Genomic DNA, 12,440 nt, shown 5'->3' with positions numbered 1-12,440 from the left:
ATAGGGAACTTTCAGGATAGCATTTGAAATGTAAATAAAGAAAATAATAATAAAAAAACCAAAACAAAGAAAGAATTAACTCGAGTTCTCTAAAGTCTTATTATTGCTCCTCAATGCAATATATATTTCATCCAAAACTCTTGAGCTTTTTCTGAGCTCCAAGTCATTCTCTTTATTTTGTGCCACCCACCTTTTTTTGTACAAGTCTGAAGTATATTTACTAAATAAACATTCCCTTTACAAAAGTAATAATTAGGAATGGATAAAAAAAAGATCAAGCATATGTAAGACTGAATCCAAGCAGGAAAAAAATGGTAAAAACTATAAGAGTACAGATCCAAATCATGGCCTCTTTTTCATAACATGCTTATCTCATTTTTTCAACTGGAGCATACCTGTTGTTGTAAATCTGTTATGTGTAGCAAACATCACTTCTCTTCTATGCCTGCTGTACTCTTTCTGCTTTCAGCTTTTTTTCAAAAGATATCCTAATGTATTGGCAATTGCATGAAGTCTCCATTTCAACTTAAGTTTCACCTTCAAGCACATTCAGTGTCACACATTTCCTATCCATTTTGACATTCTAGTGTTTTGTTGCAGGCTTTCTTGACAATGTGACTCTTGTATCTTTCTTATTTGCTAAATTTGAAAAATGCTGATAATGTCAGATGTTTTGTCAGCTAAAGAAGGTGCCCTCAAATCACAGTTTCAGAGTTCATTTTGTGCTAATCCTTGAAGAATGCATCCCTGGTTGTTTGTAAGTGTAAAATGCCATTAATGGACATTCTTAGTTTAAACTTTCTCCTTACTAGTCAATTTCATAAGTTTGCAAAAGTTTGAGCATTCACTGACCACGGTTGTGGTCTTACCACAATGGTACCTTTTCAATCAATCCATAGAAGAGCATGGTATTTCTACTTAGTGTTGTTAATGCCTTTAAAAATTACAGTAACAATTATCTATACTCTTGTCTTGGAGTTTTACAGCTGTGAACAGACTCCGTGACCAAGACAAATCTTATAAATGACAACATTTAATTAGGGCTGGCTGCCAGGTTCAGAGGTTCAATCCATTATCCTCAAGGCAGGAACATAGCAGCATCCAGGCAGGCATGGTTGCTGGAGGAGCTAAGAGTTCTACATCTTCATCTGAAGGCTGCTAGCAGAATATTTGCTTCCAGGCAGCTACAATTAGACCACACTAACAGTGACATACCTACTCCTATATGGCCACACCTTCTAATAGTGCCACTCTCTGGGCCAAGCATATACAAACCATCACAACTCTCTTTGTCTACAACTTAAATTATTATGACTTTACTCTCCAAAGCTTAGACTTTTCACATTTTTAACTTTTGTTCAGTGTATATCTGAATGAGATCAGTTATAAAATCCATATCCTAGCTTAATCCTCCACGAAATAAATTATTCCTTTACATTTCAATTTATGCATACATAAATTTTTAGAACACAGGTAAAATTATGACATTCTTGCCTGAATATAACATGAATGTTCTCTCCCCCATTTCCTCATAGAGTCCTGTTTTTCAGGAAACTAGGTTTCTGTTGTGAGCTTTCAAGTCCTGCTAATAAAGAAATTTAGAAACTGAGTCAGAAGGAAGGTAGTTGGCAATTGCTTCTGTATTTTACAGAACAACAGCAGCGCAATCAAGCCTTAGATTTCAGCAGTTGCTAGGAAGATGAAGAAATGGAGGAGAAGGAGACAAAGTGAAATCTTTTGAATTAGAATCCAAGAAAGCATGCAGGTGTAGTGGTGGGAGTTGGCAAGCAACTGCTGAAATTGAAAGAGGTGAAACTGTCTTTAGAAACCAATGAGAAAACCACAGGTATGAGAAAAAAAGGAGGCTTGGGTTTTGGGCCAGTATCCAAAATTGTGACAGAAAGAAAGAAAAAGAAAAGTTTACTTTTTTAGTTATATGTAAAAGGAGACAGGATTATTACTGATGTGATTAAATCAATACAAGAAGCTGTATGGATAAGGCTTTGGGGATATGTACATTATCTCATTAAATGAATAATTATCCTTCCCATCACCTTGCATATACTCATGTAAGTCAGCTGTAGAGTGATCTTCCAGCTGTGGAACTCATGGGTTCAGTGAAGTTAATGATTAAGGGAGAGAACTGAATACAATATTCTAATCATAGGGCATCAGAATGCCATGTCTCCAGTCAAAGAAAAATTCCATTCTGTTGACCAAGAGAAGGTAGCTTTCCACTAATGGGATTCGAAGCCCACTTGTTCACATGGTATGTTAAATCTTAAGGTAAGACAAAGATTATGGTTCTCTCTCTAGAGGTTCCAGGGAACCGGGAGGAAGGGTGTAATCCAACAATGAGGGAATGGTCTATCCCTGATGCGTCCCAGTACTCTGATCCCTGTTTGTTTAATACTTCTTCCCTAAGAAAATTCATAAGCTTTCTGCATTTATTTCAGCATTCTGATCTTTTATACTCAATTTTGAGTGATTGATTAGCTCTTTTTATAGTAGTTTGTCCTCTGAAACTTATGCATTTCTATAAAGCAGTATCAAGATATATGAACCAGGAAGTCACCAGGTTTAGCACCAGAAATATAGACAGTTGGCATGTGGAGTACTGCTGTAGACCTGATGCCAACTGTCTATATTATTTACAGTGTTCACTGGTGTGGGAAATACCAGAATAAACAAACTAATTTAGGAAAAATTTTTTTTTTCGTTTTGGGTCACAATTTAAGAGCACAATACAATCTATCTTGCTGAGAAAAACACAGCAACAGAAGAGTAACATGGGTGCTCACAATACTTCTGCAAGTCGAAAAGCACAGAAATATCCATGAAGCTGTCTGCTTTTCTTTTCTTTTCTGTGCCAGTTACGGGATGGTTCTACTCTTATTGAGAGTAGGTATCCCCTCTTTATTTATACCTTCTGTAAATACCCTTATGTTTCCATGAAATAGGGTATTCTGGAAATACCCTATGTTTCCATGACAATCTAAATTCAGTCAAATTAACCATAAGCAAAGTAATTCCATTTAAAAACCAACATATTTATAATAATAATTACATTTCAAAACTTATTTCAACTTTTTTTTCTTCTTTGCTCTAAAGAAGGTTTCAAAGGTTGTTATAAAGTGAAATATACTGGAATCTTTTGTTGATAATTTAAATTATTATAGCCATTATATAATACAATTATTACTCAAAAGTTAAAATAGAATAATCATACTATCCAGCTATCCCATGTACTTGTCGTATATACAAACTGGTTCTTTTGCTCTTACAATCTTTTCTCCCCCTTGTCTAAAATGTTCCCTGAGCCTCAGGTGCAATGACTGGGCTGTAGATATATTAGTTAATTAATGCAACACAATCTCTTGGCAATCTATGAGCATTTATTTATTTTATTCCGGAAAATTAACTTAAAAGGGAGGATTATTTATCTGGGCTCAAAGATGCCGTGGTGTCATTCACTCATATCAGTAAGATACAATAGAAGTAGACCATTCACATCATATAAGGTGGTAAAGGGAAGAATCAGGTAAAAGTGCAAGGAGTGAAATCAATGTAATATACACAAGGAGATACCCCGAAAGACACCTTTCTATGAGGTCTCATCTTCTACATTTTCCTTATCTCTCAACAGTATCATACTTCAATAAAGATATATATCTACTTAGTATGCCAGTTTATAAGTCTATAATATTAAACAATGAGCTGTGGGAAGACAGAGTGAATCACTAATACATACATGAGAACCTGGAAATTTTCTCACTGAGTTGACATTTGGGCTGAGGCTTTAAGGATGTTGCAGTGTTTTTCTAGTTGCAAAAGGAAGAAATGCATGTCTGTTATAGTAAACCTAGTGAATTAATAACAGCTTGTTAAGTCATGGTATCTAGAGCAGGACTAATCACTGTTTTTTATAAAACTACATTAATTCTTAATAGCTGTTTTGATACTTATAAGAACAGATAAGTTTATCTCTTACTCCTTATCAGAGATCGTGTTCTTTTATAGATAGAGACCACTACAAAAGTGTACACTTGGCCAAAATATATAGTATAGTTGATCACAGATTTTGTTGCCTCGATTAATATATCTACAGCACAGCCACTTAACATGAGGTTCAGTAAACATTGTAGACAAAGGGAGATAAAATTGTAAGAGCAAAAGATCCAGAAACACAGCTTTGAGATGTTGTTTATATATGATAGGGAAGTAGCAACCCCAAAATTTCAACAGAGTGCTAAAGAAGTCTTGAAAAATACTGTAATTTAACATGGCAACATAAGAAAAAATCTCACATGGCCCTACCTATAATTAAAAAGGTACAGGAAATTAATAATTGTTGAGAGAGGGAAACTCACTATTTTCTACCCTGGATAAAACCCTGAAAAATTACTGAACTCCAACTACTCAACCTTAAACTCATGAACATAAAAGTAACAATAAGTGAGTCAATCAGGTTTTAGTCATGCATAAATATGTTATATCATATCAATAATTAAAGAGTAAGTCATTATGAATTTTTCTGTGCATAGCACCTTGATATATTTGCATATTTTGCATACTTATGTTTTATTAATTAATTATTTTATTTGCAAAATGTGTTTTGGGTATTCTAATTTCTGGGCTAATATCCGCTTATCAGTGAATGCATATCTAGTGAATTCTTTTGTGATTGGGTTACCTCACTAAGGATGATACATCCATTTGCCCAAGAATTTCATAAATTCATTGTTTTTAATAGCTGAGTAGTACTCCATTGTGTAAATGTACCACAGTTTCTGTATCTATTCCTCTATTGTGGGACATCTGGGTTCTTTCCAGCTTCTAGCTATTATAAATAAGGCTGCTATGAACATAGTGGAGCATGTGTCCTTATTACCAGTTGGAAGATCTTCTGGGTATATGCCCAGAAGTGGTATTGCTGGGTCCTCCGGTAGTCTATGTCCAATTTTCTGAGGAACCATCAGACTGATTTCCAGAGTGGTTGTACAAGCGTGCAATTCCTCCAGCAATGGAGGAGTGTTCCTCTTTCTCACACAAAAAAACCAAGAAGGATGACCATCATGTGGATACTTCATTCCTCCTTAGAATAAGGAACAAAATACCCATGAAAGGATATAGGTACAGAGACAAAATTTAGAGCTAAGATCAAAGGATGGACAATCCAGAGACTACCCCATCTGGTAATCCATCCCATCATCAGCCACCAAACCCAGATACTAATGCACATGCCAGCAAGATTCTACTGAAGGGACCCTGATATAGCGGCCTCTTGTGAGGCTATGCCAGTGCCTGGCAAACACAGAAGTGGATGCTCACAGTCAGCTATTGGATGGAACACAGTGCCCCCAATGGAAGAGCTAGAGAAAGTACCCAAGAAGCTGAAGGGGGCTGCAACCCTGTAGGTGGAAAAACAATATGAACTAACCAGTACTCCCTGACCTCGTATCTCTAGCTACATATATAGCAGAAGATGGAATAATCGGCCATCATTGGGAAGAGAGTCCCCTTGGTCTTGCAAACTTTATATGACCCAGCACAGGGGAAGGCCAGGGCCAAGTAGTGGGAGTTGGTGGGTAGGGGAGCAGGGGCGGGAGCGGGGGTATAGGGAAATTTCAGGATAGCATTTGAAATGTAAATAAAGAAAATAATAATAATAAAAGTGAAAAAATTAATTATTTTATTTATTTCTTTCTGAAATGTTTCCCCATCCTATGTCTCACAGAGTTCTTTCTCATAGCCCTTTCCCTTGGACTCTGAGAGAGTGGCCAATGCTGGACATCCCCTCCCTAGGCCTCAGTCGTCTGTAAGATCAGGCTCATTCTTTCGCACTAAGATCAGACAAAGCAGGTCTACTTCATATATGACAGGGGCCTAGGATCACCCATATATACTCTTTGGTTGGTAGCTTAATCTCTGGGAGCACCCAGGGGTCCGGATTAATTGGCACTGTTGGTCTTCCTATGAGGTTATCATATACTTCTGTCTTAGAGTTTCACTGCAGTGAAAAGACACAATAACCATGGCAACTCTTTTTTTTTTTTTTCAATTTCTATTTCTTAATTTTTTTCATTAGATATGTTCTTTATTTACATTTTAAATGTTATCCCCTTTCCTGGTTTCCCCTCTGAAAACCCTCTATTCCATCACCCACTTCCTGCTTCTATGAAGGTGTTCCCCCAACAACCCACCCACTCCTGATTCCCTCGTCTGCCATTCCCCTACACTGGGGCATCAAGCCTTCACAGGACCAATGACCTCTCCTTCTACTGAGGTCCAGCAAGGCCACCCTCTGCTACATATGCAGCTGGAGCCACGTGTCCCTCTGTGTATACTCTTTGGTTGGTGGTTTAGTCCCTGGAAGGTCTGGAAGGTCTGGTTGGTTGATATTATTGTTCCTCCTATGGGGATAAAAACCCCTTCATTTCCTTTACTCCTTTTTTAAAACTCCTCCAATGGGGACCCGGTACTCAGTCCAGTGGTCGGCTGGAAGCATCTGCCTCTGTATATGTCAGGCTCTAGCAAAGCCTCAGAGGAGACATCTATATCAGGCTCCTTTCAGCAAGCACTTCTTTGCATCCACAATTGTTTGGTGGCTGTATATGTGATGGATCCTCGGTGGGGTAGTCTTTGGATGGCCTTTACTTCAGTCTCTGCTCCACACTTTGCCTCTGTATCTCCTCCTGAGGGTATTTTGATCCCCCTTCTGAGAAAGGCTGAAGTATCCACACGTTGGTCTTCCTTCTTTTTCAGCTTCATGTGGTCTGTGAATTGTAGGATAAGCAGGCTGAGAAAGAATTTAGGGAAAAGACACCCTTCACAATAGTCACAAATATAAAATTATTGGTGTGACTCTAACCAAACAAGTGAAAATTGTTGTATGACAAGAATTTCAAGTCTTGGAAGAAAGAAATTGAAGATCTCAGAAGAGGAAAGAACTCCCATGCTCCTGAATTGGCAGGATTAATATAGTAAAAACAGCCATCTTGCTAAAAGCAAATTTCAAATTCAATGCAATTACCATCAAAATTCCAATTCAAATCTTCATAGAGTTAGAAATAGCAACTTACAAGTTCACCTGGAATAACAAAAAGCCTAGGATAGCGAAAACTGTTTTCAACAATGAAAGAACTTCTAAGGGAATAAACATCCCTGACATCAAGCTGTATGGGGCATTAGTGATTAAAAACTTCATTGTATCAATACAGAGATGGGCAGGTAGATCAATGGAATGGAACTGGAGACCCATAAATGAATCCACACACCTATGGTCACTTGATCTTTGACAAAGGAGCTAAAACCATCCAGTGGAAAAAAGATAGCATTTTCACCGAATGGTGCTGATTCAAGTGTAGGTCCTCCTGTAGAACACAAATTGATTTATATTTCTCACTCTGTACAAAGCTCACGTCTAAGTGGATCAAGGATTTCCACATAAAACCAGACACACTGAAACTAATAGAAGAGAAAGTGGGGAACAGCTTTGAGCACATGGGCACAGGGAAATTTTTCTTGAAAAGAATACCAATGGCTTATACTCTAAAATCAACAATAGACATATTGGACCTCATAAAATTGCAAAGCCTCTGTAAAGCAAAGGACACTGTCAATAGGACAAAATGGCAACCAACAATTTCGGAAAAGATCTTTACCAACCTTACATTCGATAGAGGGCTAATGTTCAATATATACAAAGACTGTAAGAAGTTAGAATCCAGAGAACCAAATAACCCTATCAAAAAATATTGAACAGAGCTACACAGAGATTTCTCAACTGAGGAATACCAATTCTAAAGAAATGTTCAACATCCTTAATCATTAGGGAAATGCAAATCAAAACAACCCAGAGATTCTACCTCATACCAGTCAGAATGGCTAAGATCATAAACTCAGGTGACAGCAGATGCTGTTGATGATGTGGAAAAAGAGGAGCATTCCTCCATAGTTGGTGGGATTGCAAGCCGGTACAACCACTGTGAAAATCAATCTGGCAGTTCTTCAGAAAACTGGACATAGTATTATCTGAGTACCCAACTATAGCACTCCAGGGCATATACTCAAAAGATGCTCCAACATGTAATAAGGACACTATGTTCATAACAGCCTTATTTATAATAGCCAGAAGCTTCAAAGAGCCCAGATGTCTCTCAACAGAGGAATGGATACAGAAAATGTGGTACATTTACACAATGGAGTATTACTCAACTATTAAAAACAATGACTTCATGAAATTCTTAGGCAAATGGATAGAACTAGAAAATATCATCCTGAGTGAAGTAACCCAGTCACAAAAGACCACACTTGGTGTGCACTCACTGATAAGTGGATATTGGCCCAAAATCTGAGAATACCTAAGACAGCTGTTAAAAATAACATATAATTGGAGCTGGCTTACAAGTTCAGAGGTTTAGTCCATTACCATCAAGGCAGTAGCATGGCAGTGTCTGGGCAGGTGTGCTGCAGGGTGCTCTTCCCCCTGCCTTGAACAGGCTAAACAAACCTGGGAAGGTTTTAAAACCTGGCTTGAGTCAGTGCTTGTCCTTGCCATATTTGCATTTCCTGTGGAGCCTTAAGGAGGTGACTGTCTGCTGAGCTTGCTTTTCAACATTTTCCAGCTAAAACAAGGCAACATAATCCAGCTGAAACGAAGGATGGGTCTTTGGTTTTCCCCCATATAATTGCAAGGTTAGAAATTAAACTTTGAGCCATGATCAGAAATCATTGTCTTGGCTTCATTCTTCTCTCACCTGCCTGTCCTACTTCATTCCTAGCCTCCCTTTGAGGTGTGCTCAGTTCTCCATGGCTGCTGGACAGCTATACTGCCTGAGGAGCTGAGAGCTCTACATCTTCATCTGAAGGCTGGTAGAATACTCGCTTCCAGGCATCTAGGACTATATTACTACAGGCCATGCCCTGAGTGATATCTGTACTCCAACAAGGCCACCACTCCAAAATAGTACCACTCCCTGTGCCAAGCTTATACAAACCAACACACCTTCTATTCCTTTAATTCTTCCTCTAATTCTTCCACAGGTGTCCCCAGCCTCAGTTGAATGCTTGACTGTGACTATCTCCATCTGTCTCATTCAACTGTTGCTAGAGCCTCTCAGAGGACAGGCATAGTAGGTTGCTGTTTGCAAGCACAAGATAGCATCAGCATGGTTTCAGTAATTGGTGCCCAATCATGAGATGGATCCAAGGTTGACCTGGTGCCTGGTCAGCAACCCTTCAATCCCTTCTCCATTTTTGTCCCTGCATTTCTTTTAGAAAGGAATAATGTTTGGTCAACAAGTTTTGAAGGTGGGTGGTATCCCTATGCCTCCACTTGGGAGTGTGGTCTAACTAATGGAGGTGGCCTCTTCAGGTTCCATCTCCCCATTGCTCAGCATTTCAGCTAAGGTCACCCACTTTGAGTCCTGGAAGCCTCCTCCTTCCAGGTCTCTTGGGCTTTTCAGAGTTTCCTCTCAGTACCGCCCCCCCCCCCCAGGCAGATCCATATTTCTATTCATTTTCCCTGCCCTCTGGGCTTCTCTCCTGTCTCTCCACATACATGATCTCCTCCACTTTTTTCCTCCTCTTCCTCTCTCAAACACAATTCCCTACCTCACTCTACCTCCCATGATTATTTTGTTCACCCTTCTAAAATGTGATTGAGGCATCCTCACTTGGGCCTTCCTTCTAGTTAACTTCTTAGCAACTGGGGATGTTTCATGGTTATTCTGTACTCTTTGGCTAATATACATTCATCAGTGAGTACATACCATGTATGTCCTCTGGGTTACCTCATTCTGGATGACATTTTCTAGTTCTATCCAACTGTCTGCAAAATTCATGATGTTCTTGGATTTTTTTAAATTTATATTTATTTATATTTTATTAGATATTTTCTTCATTTACATTTCAAATGCTATCCACTTTCCTAGTTTCCTCTCAGAAAATCCCTGTCCCCTCACCCCTTACCCTGCTCCCCAGCCTACCCACTCTCTACTCCTGGCCTTGACATTCCCCTCTACTGGGGCATAGAATCTTCACAAGACCAAGGTCCTCTCCTCCATTGATGGCCAACTAGGCCATCCTCTGTTACATATGCAGCTAGAGACACAAGTCCCACCATTTGTTTTCTTTGATTGGTGGTTTAGTCCCACAGAGCTCTGGGGGTACTGGTTAGTTCATATTGTTGCTCCTCCTATAGGGCTGCAGACCCCTTCAGCTCCTTGGGTACTTTCTGTAGCTGCTTCATTGGGAACCCTGTGCTCCATCCAATAGAGATTGTGAGCATCCACTTCTGTATTTGCCAGGCACTGGCATTGCCTCACAGGAGACAGCTATATCAGGGTACTGTCAGCAAAATCTGGTTGGCATCTGCATTAGTGTCTGGGTTTGGTGATTGTTCATGGGATGGATCCCTGGGTGGAGCAGTCTCTGGATGGTCTTTCATTCCATCTTAGCTCCAAACTTTTTCTCTGTAACTCCTTCCATGTGTATTTTGTTCCCCATTTTAAGGAGAGATAAAATATCCACACTTTGGTATTCCTTCTTCTTGTGTTTCATGTGTTTTGCAAATTGTATTTTGGGTATTCTGAGTTTCTGGGCTAATATCCATTTATAAGTGAGTTTATATTATGTGTGTTCCTTTGTGATTGGTTTACCTCACTTAAGATGATACCCTCCAGATCCTTCCATTTGCCTAAGAAATTCATAAATTCATTGTTTTATTGTATAAATGTACCACATTTTCTGTATCCATTCCTCTGTTGAGAGACATCTGGGTTCTTTCCAGCTTCTGACTATTATAAATAAGGCTGCTATGAACATAGTGGAGCTTGTGTCCTTATTATAAGTTAGAACACTTCTGGATATATGCCCAGGAGAGGTATTGCTTATCCTCCGGTAGTACTATGTCCAATTTTCTGAGGAACCACCATACTGATATCCAGAGTGGATTTACAAGCTTGCAGTCCAACCAACAATGGAGGAGTGTTCTTCTTTCTCCACATCCTCTCCAGCATCTGCTGTCACCTGAGTTTTGATCTTAGTCATTCTGACTGGTGGTTAGTCATTCTGACTCAGTGTTGCTTTGGTTTGCATTTCCCTGATAGTTAAGGATGTTGAACATTTTTTCAAGTGCTTCTCAGCCATTTGGTATTCCTCAATTGAGAATTCTTTGTTTAGCCCTGTACCTTGCGTTTTTAATAGGGTTATTTGGTTTTCTGGAGTCCAACTTCTTGAGTCCTTTATATATATTGGATATTAGTTCCCTATTGGATTTAGGATTGGCAAAGATATTTTCCCAATCTGTTGGTGGCCTTTTAGTCTTATTGGATGTTCTTGCTTTTAACAGATGAAAATTATCCCATTGTGTAAATGAACCACATTTTCTGTATCCATTCATTGGATGAGCAACAACTTGGTTGCTTTCAGTTTCTGGCTATTACAAATAAGGATGCTATGAACATAGTAGAGGATGTATCATTGTGATATTTGGAATTTCTTTTAGGTACATTCCCAGGAGTAGTGTAGCTGTGTTTTCAGGCAGAACGATTTCCAATTTTCTGAGGATTTCCAGAGTGGTTGTACCAGTTTGCAATTCTACCAGCAATAGAGGGGTGTTTGTCTTTCTCCACATCCTCACCTGCATGTGTTGTTAGTAGAAGTTTTGATCTTAGCCATTCTGATTGGCAAAATGTAAAATCTCAAGGTTCTTTTGATTTGTATTTTCCTGATGACTAATGATATTGAACATTACTCTAAGTGCTTCTTGACCACTCAAGATCCCTCTGTTGAGACTTCTGTTTAACCCTGTGCTCTATTTTTTAATTGGGTTATTTGATTTACTTGAGTCTAACTTTCTCAGTTCTTTATATATTTTGGATATTAGCCCTCTATTGAATGTAAGCTTAGTAAAGATCTTTTCTGTAGGTTGCCGTTTTATCTTATTGACAGTGTATTTTGACTTAGAGAAGTTTTTCTGTTTCCAGTGGTCCCATTTACTAATTGTTGATCTTAGAGTCTGAGCCATTGAAGTTTTATTCAGGGGTATTTTCCCTGTGCCAATGCACTCAAGGCTACTTCCCACTTTCTCTTGTATTAGTCTCAGTGTATCTGATTTTATGTAGAGGTTCTTGATCCACTCTGACTTGAGCTTTGCACAAAGTGAGAAATGGATCGATTTTCTACATGCACCCTGATAGATCAGCACCATTTATTGAAGATACTATTTTTCCAAGGTATGGTTCTGATTTCTTTGTTGAGGATCAATTTTCTGTAGATGCATAGGCTTATTTCTGTGTCTTTGATTTTATTCCAGTGATTGGCCTGTCTGTCTCTGTACCAATACCAGCTGTTTTTTTTTTTTTTTTTTTTTTTTTTATCACTAACTGATTTGTAATACAGCTTGAGGTCAGGGATGGTGATTTCTCCAGATCTTT

This window comes from Mus pahari, chromosome 11 (genome assembly GCF_900095145.1).
Source record: "Mus pahari chromosome 11, PAHARI_EIJ_v1.1, whole genome shotgun sequence".
Taxonomy (NCBI): domain Eukaryota; kingdom Metazoa; phylum Chordata; class Mammalia; order Rodentia; family Muridae; genus Mus; species Mus pahari.
This window is presented reverse-complemented; position numbering follows the sequence as displayed.